Below are 10,689 nucleotides of genomic sequence, written 5' to 3' on the forward strand. Positions count from 1 at the left end.
AAGGAAAGGAAAGGAAAGGAAAGGAAAGGAAAGGAAAGGAAAGGAAAAGAAAGGAAAGGAAAGGAAAGGAATATAATCCATGGCAAAACATAAAAATTTAATTCAGAACAAAATTTTAGATAAATTTCATCTTCTTAAAACCCACAGAAATATATTTTCAATGTTCAGAGAAAGATCTCACACCAAACATCCTGGTGGTGCTACAGACAAATGATAATAATTTTAATTATATATTTTCCACATTGTATTTTTATTTTTGTGAATATAATAAAATGCTTAATTTACCAATATTTATAATAACTATTACATATAATTGTAATATTAAGTACTAAACATTAAATATTTTATTTTCCAAGTGTTTAGGGCAAGGTTGGACAGGGTTTGAGGCAAGCTGGGATAGTGGAAGGTGTCCCTGCCCTTGGCAGGGGTGGGACAAGATGGGCTTTATGGTGCCTTCCAACCCAAACCATTTAGGGTTTTGTGAATCAATAATCCTTTATATTATTATTATTATATTTTTAGTATGTATTTTATATCATATATATTATAATTCACATATTTCAATATTTTCTTTCTCTGGCCCATATTTCCATAAAATAAAAAGCAAACCAAAACAGCAACAAAAAGCCATCAGTGGTAACAAACCACCGATAAATCCACCACATCAGCGTCATGGGATCAGTGTCACGGGATGAGTGTTCTCCATGACCCAAACTGAGGGACTGGTGAACATAATTCTGTTAAAAAGGAAGGTGCTCTAGGGATAAATCACCCAGCAGGAATTTCTAAACCCCATCCCACTTTTCCCAATGCTGCCACAGCAGCTCAAGATAAAGATGATCAGCCCCAAACTAAAGCACCACGGAATTATTATTGGGATCTCTTTGCAGGAGGAAGGACTAATGGGAATTGTGCAGATTGCATTCCCTTTCCTGCTGAAGGCAACCAACCTCCACCACCCAGAGCAAAACCTAAGCAGGTTTTTTTCAGCTGTGGAAGAGCCACTCAGGTTTGAATTTATTTCCAAATTGTTGATTGCTTCAAGATTTAGAGCACAAGTTTCTCTTCCACATCATTACAGGACAAGCAGCCCAGCATCATTTTTAAAGGCACACAAAATTTTTCATGGATTTTAATGGCTTTAAAGGCAGAATAACTCTACTGCTGTATAACATCATCATCTGATGAGAAAGGCTGTTCTAAAAGCTCTGCCTCCATTCAGACATTCCCAATCCCACTCCTCCTGCTGATGTCCCATCCCTGGGTTGGGATAAACTTCCTGAGGATCTCCTGGGTTCCTTTGCCTGCCAATTTTCAGGGCCCCTCTTTAGAGTCAGCAGCACAAGGGGGTCCTGAGGCTGCCCAGCCTCAGGGGCTGCTGCTGTTCAAATCATTAAATACCCCTTAATACAAGAGATTTAATAGAGCTCTGTCTGTACTTTGTTCACTTTGAACCCATCCCCTAAAAACGAGTGCTTAGGAGCACTATAAAATCAGTAGCTGGCAATCTCTACATACAGGACTACCTAGAAAAGCACTGGAAATTTTTTAAGGCAGCTTCTTCAGGCAAAGGGAAGTGGCTGCAGGATTTAATTTGCGCTGTTTGATTTCTTGTTTCTTTAAACTTTTGCCAGAGGTGATGGGGATGCCAAACGCACATTTTTTTGGTGTACTTTAAAATCCAAATAAATACAAATAACATATGCTTGGGTTTGGTGTTTCCCCTACAAATTTTTTTTTCCCCCAGTAGAAAAAGCAGTCAGTAGGAAAATAGGTATTTCCAGTCTGTCATGAGAGCAGCCACAACGAGGAATCAGCAAATCTCTCTTAAAGAATCACTTACAGAGGGATTGGGAGATGAAGAGACATTTGCCTGCACTTGAAGAGATTTGTAATCAGTGGTGTTCTTTTGTGCTGGATTGATGCTTCCAAAAGTACATTTGCTGGAGCGCCGGTGTTTAATGCTTCAGACTGAAAAAACAAACAGGAACGAGCAAAAACAGAGCAGAATGCTCAGATGATCAGCTTCCTTGTAAAGGTCCTCTTTGGCTCACTTGAATTCACTAAGTACTCAAATATAACTTCTAAGAAGCTTCATGACAGTGGTCTGAAGTTTGGCATTCATTCACTCCATGGGAAAATTAGATTATTTAAATATAACCTTCATGAAAACTGTCCAGGATACCTTAAAATCAATATTTGTAAAGCAGAATATTTAAAAGCCAGCAGTTATAATTAGAGCATCAGTTCATTATATCTGCACGTACGGCTTAAATTCCTTAAATTCTTGGAATATTTTTAAGCATAGCCTGAAGTATTCAAAGTTTTTACACCACCAGAAATTTCTGCTTACTGGAAAGGAAATCAAATGTGGGTTTGATTAATTGGTGTAGTCACATATTAAAAACTTTTGCTTCTTATCCCATTAAAAGTAACACTAATGAGCAATGGCTGTGACCTTCAAGGGGAAAGCCACGTGTGCTTCAACCCCTCAATATTTACCACCCAAATTTAATCTTTATAATGGACACCTTAAAAGGAATCTGATAGGAAATACTAAGAGCTGCTCCAAAAGTAAAACACTTAAGGAAGATTTTGATTAATGCCTCGTGATTAATCAATTGATTAATACAGTTTTCAATACAGATGTGAGGACAGTGTCTACTTTAATCAACCCTCCTGAACATGGTGAAGACAAATGATGTATTTTTGAGTCGACTGAAAAAACAAAGCCCGTTTTAGCAGTTATGTAAATTACAAGTCAAGCCTTCCTTACAATGCCCAGATTTTCCCTTTTACAAAAACCTTACACACAGGAGCTGTTAATTAGGTAATTGTCATCCTTTTGGGAAGGAACTTGCTATGAACCTAAAAGTAGTCCCACTTTCAGCCAAATGAGTGCACTTCTTTAAAGAAATTGTTTTAGAATTGCACTGTAATCCATATTTAAAGTCCCTCTCCCTGATATTTCTTTATTCTGAGACTGTTTCTAATTTGTGATTATGCTTTCTACCATACTAAAACTGAAATCTTTATTCTAGTCAAAAATAATCACCCCGTAATTACTGTGACAAACTGCCCAAGCTGTATCATTGTGGCCATTCCGACTAATGATATTGTATTAGAATGCCGAGCAATAGACTTCAAATGGAAAATATAATTATGTGCATTAGTTTGTCTAAGCATTTATAAGATCACATATCCATCAGTTATCAGGTCTCATAAAAAAAGCCATATATCACTGTCACTGCTGGTTTTGTTATTGGAAATGGGGGCTGTTATGAACTCTGCTTAGGATGTGTGGCTCAAATTCCATTTTTTCTGTTGTCCAGTAAATCCTTGTGAGCTGAAGTCCTACAAAATGAGCAGAATTCTCAGCTGATGGCAGGGGAAAAAAATTATTTGACTGTCTCACCAAACTTTAACTCAATGTTTATGGTGCCAAATAATCCTGGAGATGTGTCTGACTTTACTGTGCACAAAGTGGTTCACAGAATCATGGAATCTTTCAGGTTAGAAAAGCTCTCCAAGACCATGGAGTCCAGCCTGTGCCCAATTCCCACCTTGTCAACAGCTCAGAGCACTGAGTGTCACATCCAAGAATTCCTTGGACACCTCCAGGGATGGGGACTCTAAACCTCCCTGGGCAGCTCTTTCCAGTGCCTGAGCACCCTTTCCATGGAGAAATTCCTGATACTGTCCAACCCAACCCTCCCCTGGCCCAGCCTGGGGCCGTTCCCTCTCCTCCTGTCCCTGTTCCCTGCCAGCAGAGCCCGACCTCCCCGGCTGCCCCCTCCTGTCAGGGACTTGTGCAGAGCCACAAGGTCCCCCCTGAGCTCCTTTGCTCCAGGCTGAGCCCCTTTCCAGCTCCCTAAGGAATTCTCCAGCCCCTTCCCAGCTCCCTCAGCCGCTCCTGGGGCTCCAGGCCCTTCCCAGCTGCGTTCCCTTTCCTGGATATGCTCCAGCCCCTCAGTGTCCTTCTTGTTAGAAGGGGCCCAGAAATGACCCCAGCACTGGAGGTGCCTCACCAGCGGATAAATCCTGGCTGAACATCTCCGTACCTCCAGCTTCCAAAGCTAAGGAAATGCCTGAGCACCCTCTGAGCATCCTGAGCAAGCTGAGCACGAACCCAGCTTCACCTTGGCAGAACTGCAGTTCTATTTCACTCAGGCTCCTTCTCTACACACTTTGCTTTCCTTTGGAAAACCTGAACAGTTTAGGACCCTGGTAGGGAGAGTTCTTTCCAGTCTAAACAATTCCACGATTCCATGTCAAGGAGGATATGCAGAATCATAGAATAACAGAATGGTTTGGGGTGGAAGGGATCTTAAAGCTCATCTCCTTCCACCCCCAACACCTTCCACTATCCCAGGCTGCTCCAAGCCCCGTCCAGCCTGGCCTTGGACACTTCCAGGGGTCCAGGAGCAACCACAGCTTCTCTGGGCACCCTGTGCCAGGGCCTCCCCACATATCATCACACAACAAGGAGAAGTTATTACGTCACCTATTACCACATCACAATGATGAGTTACCCTCAGGAAGTATAAATAACATTTTCCTCCCTCTTTTTGGGTCATCTGGGCTGCATCTCTGCGGTTCCGACACCCCGCTGAAATAACATCGCGCTGCATTCTGGTGCCAGTATAAATTTCAGCCATCCAAACAAGGCTGTGTATTTGAACTGACAAAGAATAAATTATTTGCATCTGGCATAACTGATGGTTGTGTCAAAGCCCTGTCTTATAATTCTTAATCTTATAGATGCCTGTTTACTTGTGCATAAGATAGCAGCGCTGAGTCTCTTCCCAGAACAATTATCAAGTTATTGCTACGGGCGAGCCTGGAACTTCCAGGGGAAGCCACATGAAAATGCAGCCAACCCGGAGCAGGCTGAAAGGGAAGTACTGAATTAGAGCTCACTGCTCTGCTTTCCTCCTCTGTGCTCCCAGGAAAATGGGAATCGGAGGGTGCCAGGCGGGCACAGAGCCGCAGGTGTGTCTTTGCTTCCGTGTGCTTCCCAGGACAAGGACCCCAAATATCAGAGGAGAAATGTCACCCATCCTCCTCCACAGGCTGAGAAGATTCTGGGATAATCTACATCCTATGATACAGGATATTTTTTTTAAATGAAAACTACTTTTCAATGAGCAAGGAGTTGATTTTTTGAGTGGTTTCTTTACGGCTGCTTTTAATTAATAACGGTTTTATACGTTTAGAAAGAAAATCCAGCAATGCAGACCTGGAGAATGTTTAAGATACGTTGTTTTCCCAGGAGAATTTTCAGTGATTTTTATTAATCCTGTAGTTTGCAATGGCTGGGTTTTATATGATGTTGTGTGGTTTATATTTATATTTGTATTTAACCTATTGTATTTGATTCTCAAATATGCAACAAAAGACATGAGAACCACAAGCCCTCAAAGGAACCTTCACTGCTCCCACCTGTTTTACCCCCATAAAGAACTGGGGCTCGATTCGGAAAGATGAATAGGCCATGAAATTCCTGCCTCTTTATTAGCAGAATTAATTTTAAAGGGTCAATGTACATCCTAGAAAATTTGTCTCATATTAAGATGTCCAGATGTTTTTGGTCTCTCTGTCTGACATTCCCACCATCAGAATAAATTGTATTTCCAGCCTAATGCAATAGATAAGAGAGAGGAATAAATCTCATCCAGTTCAGTTGATAAAATTAACATGCTGATGATATTTTAATGTTTCCATATAATCAAGAGAGCACGGATCATGCCTCCACCAGTTCCAATGTAATTCTCTTCTTTAATCTTTTCTCAAGGAAGGAAAAAATCGAGCATTAGAGAGGAGTATGCAGCGAACAGCGAGTGCTCCAGCCTTGGGGCGAGTCGTTTGCGATGCGGTTGAGCAGCTTTGCCCAAAGGTATCGCAGAGCAGCAACCAGAGGCTGGGGTCAGCACCAGCCTTGCTGCAGTGCCACCGTGTCTCTCACTCATCAGGGCTGCTGGTGGAGCAGCTCCACTGAGCTGGAGAATGGCATTAGCATCTCAGAGCCACTCAGCGGCCGCACGACCTTGCACAGAGGGCAGAGAATCATCCTTGGCTCACACAGAGGGAATGGGAGCGGCTCCAGGCCTAAGGCAGGCGGAGTGTGGCCCAGAATTGCTGGAGCAGGACAGTGGTACAGGGCAGGTGGAAATAAAACTGTGTTTTGTGACCAGACAAAGTAAAGACATCAAAGGCAGAGGAGACAGAAAGCAAAAAAGGGGGAAGGAAAAAAGGAGAGGAGAGGAGAGGTCTCTGTACTGAACCTAAGAATTATTCCTACTTGGCAGAAACCATTGGTCTGTGGTGGAATTCTTCAGGCAGAAGACTGTAGCTGAAGGGGTTTAAAGACCCAATTCCCACTACATTTTGATGCTCTTTGGGTATTTAACTGATTCACAAAGCCTTAAACTCCTGGCTTTGGTCTGTACTCTACGAAATATCAGGATGCATCCCCTTCACATATTTGCAAGGGAAACATTCATCAGGTCCAGGAATAAATGGGACACATCAACAATCCCGATATATTCATATAATCTCCCTACTGTGTGTACTCAGCTTCCTTTGGCATCGTTAAAAATAGAAATGTTATATGAGGAAATTATTGTAACATTGTTATAAGTTATTGCAATGATTGTATCGTTACAATTATTGTACATACGGTTAAAAACTAATTTCAAGAAACAATGAAAGATCATCCAAACTGAAAAACAGGGAAGCTTCATTTTTGTTATATGAATACTTGATTCCAAAATAATTCCTGTGTCTTTGCAGGTGGTCTGTGAGCCGGGCAGAAACCTGCTCAAGAGGAAGGCAAAGGCAGAGGTGACACAGAAAATGTCCTGCTGAGGACTCACAGCTCTGTTTTGGCCAATGCAAGACCCAGAGACAACCCACAGAACAACCATCTCCAGAAGGAATTTCTACAAGGAAAGGGTTGCGAAACATTGCCAGGGGCTGCCCAGGGAGGTTTGGAGTGCCCATCCCTGGAAGTGTGCGAGGAATGCCTGGACATGGCACTCAGTGCTCTGGGCTGGGGACAAGGTGGGCACCGGGCACAGCTGGGACTCCATGACCTTGGAGCTCTTTCCCAACCTCAACGATCCTGCGATTTCCACATCAGGAAAGTGAGACTGCAGAAGGGTGTTTTGGGGATGTAGGAGGATGAGGTAGAGGATGCACAAGTTTGAATCTCAGTTATATTCTACAAAGCCTTAAAAACCATTCCCATTTTCCTCACGCACTTACAATTCCACCCTCCCGCCAGCATTTCCCAGCCTTGGGGAGAAGAGGAGAAGGACCAAAGCTGTGCCATCCCCCCAGAGCTCTCACACGTGCCCAGAGCTGCCCAACACGTGTGTTCAATGCTGCAGGGGCAGCATCCTCACCCCTGTGCTCGTCAGTCATGGCTCTGCAGTGATCTCAGAGCTCCTGGAGCAGCACAGCGCGGCTCAGACACCGCGGAACCGCTCGGAGCTGTCAGCACATTTCCAGCAGATTGATGGCTCTGAAGACCTCCAGTGTAGAGGGTAATGTTAAGGATCTGCAGTTACTCAGCTGAAGCTGAGATGAGGGATGCCTCCTTTCCAGGCCTGGTTATTGAATTTGAAAACCCTCATAGGTTTTGCTGTCACTGGTGTTGCTTAAAACAGACTGCTATAGGAATGAGTTAAAAAGGAACCACTGGGAAAAGAAGTTTAAAGGAAAAGGAAGATGTATCTTTATGGTTTTCAGGTTAACGCAGCGACAAAAAGATAAAGTTTCACCGTATAGTAAAAAAAAATAATCTTTGTGTTAGATTCTGGTCCTCAGAACAGCTTTTTTTACAGCCAAAAAACTCCTTAGTGTAGAAGTAAGCTCAGAGCCAAAACATTTTATTATACAAAAGTTTACCATAAGCGGAAGCTACTCTGAACTGAAATGCAATTTGCATATTCTATTTCACTGATTTTACTTTATTTCCTAATGAATAGCCTTCAACAGCAGGTAAAAAACTGAAGATAGAAAGCAGACTGTAAATAAGTGCCAAGTCAAAGAAACATTAAAAACCAGACCAGCAAAAAAAAAAAATTAAATTTTTTTCTAACTTGCTACATTTGAAACACAAAGAACTATCTATTTTCATGTAATTACTTCTCATTTTCTCTGTGAAACCATTTCTATTCCTGAAGTAAGATACACTATTAACCCTCTGCCTTCCCAATCCCACACACTCCTTCACTCACCCGCCTACAGCTCCATGAACTGATCATGCTGCACATTTGGCCTTCATTCTTCGAGGTATCTTGGTGTAACCAACACTTCGTGCAACTTAATGAGAATAAAATGGCAAAAAAATGGGAATGGGAACTTATGAAAAATCTCTGAGTGACAAATTTAGTTCTTAAGTGGTGAACCTGGCTGTACGTCTGCAAGTTCATGAGAAATGTGGTACTAAAAAATAATAATATAATCCTGAATACGTATCTCTCCCTTGGGACTGGTTTCTTTGCACCAGAAAACAACGTCTTTATTAAAGAACAAGTCCATTTTTCATTAAGCATCAGGAAGTAGCCAGAATAGTCTGGTATAGCTGGAAGGGAAAGCTTCCCCCTAGAAAGAACAGTTTGAGAAGTGCTTCTTTTCTGAACTTTCATCTGTGACTTAAAACCGAGAGTTGTCATCTCATTTGATGCTGCTGACTGGGAGGTCCATGGGGAAAGCAGGATTTAGTGAATTTTGTTGGGAATTAAGTGCTTACATTTCTTCTCCAGAAGCATTTGCCTTTGCAGAAGAAGGCTGCCCCTCTCTTCTTCCAACTTCTTGGAGATATTTTATTCCCTCGCCCTTCATCAAGCTTCCAGTCCCTTTCATGAAACCACCAGCAGGACTTTGGGCAGCTCCAGCAGGGCAATAATTATCCAAAAAATGGGCTCGTAAATTCAGAGAGTGATATATTGCTCTGGGATCCCTCTTTCCCTCTCCAGCACAACCCATCCCTGCCCACTGCTGGTTTTTCAGCCACCCAAGACCCTTTGCAGAACTTTTACTTCTTCAGTGAACCAATGGTATAAAGCTTTCCCTATAAAACAAAAGGCAAAGCTGCTCACGAGGATTCTTTCCTCTTCTTTTCATCTGTCAATGAAATATTTAATGAATCAATCAATGGAAAGTCTCTAGGCAGGAGGGTTCTAAACTCACTGCCATAAGTAGGCATTTAATTTTGATTTACTGAGGTGGTTATTGCTTATTAATCAGATAACATTATGAAAGCTGAGTACGTGTGTGTCAGTTGTACATTAATTAGTTACTAAAGTAAGAGAACTTAAAGAGCACCAAGAGCTGCTTACATGTCCCCAGAATCAATTTAATTACAAGGAAAAACTTCCAGAGCACATTCTTCCACATGGGTAACCATTCATATGAAAACAAATTGCAACAAATAGTGAGGTCTTCAGACAAAAAATGGCTTCTGGAAGTCACATAAGCAGCAGATAAATGCTTAAACTTCATTTTAAAAAAAAATCCAAGTAATTTTTTTGACAACAACTTTATCAAGTGTATGCAGGAGTCAGAAGCTTCCTTTTTTCCAAAATTATCCATGCTGTGACTTAGGAACAGTTTGGTTGTAAAGATGGACATCCCATGCTATGACCAGATTACATCATACATTTCCAATTCCCAATAACTCTCAGTTATGGCCCACTATATCTCTTTATATTTTCATTCTCTAATTAAATATTACTCTAAAATATTCACTGGGCACAGCTCACTAATGGAAAATACTGAATATTGTCAGTGTTTTGCTCTGCCAGCCACCCCACACTGCTCCTGCTGCAGGGAAATGTTCTGGGATTCATGGATTTATTCCTGGGATGAAAAGTGCCCTCGGTTGCCTCACTTTTCCCACCACTCTGATTTATGTTCCCTCTCCAGCACAGGCTGAAACAAACTTTCTAAATCTGACAATTGTTTTATCAATTTTGGAAATTTGGCTGATGTGACAACATTATTTCTTAGAAAGCAAGCACATATTTACACTTACCACGTTTAAATCACCTGCTGCAGCTGAACATTAATCCCAAGGACTAATTCCAATTGTTTTCCTGGTGATATCCCAATGCAACCAGGTAAGGAAGCTGCCAGGTTGCTGCTTGTCCTCCTGTGACATCTCCTGCCCAGCTGGGCCCTTTTCCAGAGCCAAAGCCAGCACCTCTCCATGCCCACACGTTCTGGGAATGTAAAAACAAGCAATAGCCTGTGTCATGTGGTGACAAACACAGTTCAAAGTGCCATTATCACTTGTTCTCATGGTGATAATTAATCCCATCATCATTATCATAATGAGAAGCCACACTCCGAAAACGCTGATTGAAAAACTCCAATGTAAAAAATACAGTCACTCACTGCCCTTTCAGCCTGAGGGATTCTTACATTTGCTGTTGATTAGCACACAGCCTTCCAAAGAATTTTTATGCCCCAATCCAAACTTTTCTAGTGTTCTTATGTCTCACTTCGTGACTTTTTAAAATGTTCCATTCTAGCATGAAGTGCCAGGATTGCACTTTTGTTCATTAATTTGTGATGGATCTTTAATCAGATTTTCTTTTTCCTGATTTCTCTCCTCTCCCATGGAGGAGGTGACAAAGGAAGACAAAAAAATTGAGAGAGAAAGAGATTGTCGTGGCTTCA

The 10,689-nt window shown here is 41.8% G+C and overlaps 1 long non-coding RNA gene across 1 annotated transcript in view; it reads right to left on the minus strand.

The window, feature by feature from the left end:
* Positions 1 to 150: 150 nt before the first annotated feature.
* LOC121673016 overlaps positions 151 to 10,689 on the minus strand; it is a 28,373-nt gene continuing 17,834 nt past the window's right edge. The window contains exons 5-7 of the long non-coding RNA XR_006019115.1: positions 10,043 to 10,229; positions 8,244 to 8,328; positions 151 to 2,185 (exon numbers count right to left, since the gene is read on the minus strand). This is a non-coding gene — a long non-coding RNA (uncharacterized LOC121673016). The remainder of the gene's footprint in view (positions 2,186 to 8,243; positions 8,329 to 10,042; positions 10,230 to 10,689) is intronic.

This window comes from Corvus kubaryi, unplaced genomic scaffold (genome assembly GCF_017639235.1).
Source record: "Corvus kubaryi isolate FWS band 111438036 unplaced genomic scaffold, C.kubaryi_AGA036_p1.0 65098, whole genome shotgun sequence".
Lineage (NCBI taxonomy): Eukaryota > Metazoa > Chordata > Aves > Passeriformes > Corvidae > Corvus > Corvus kubaryi.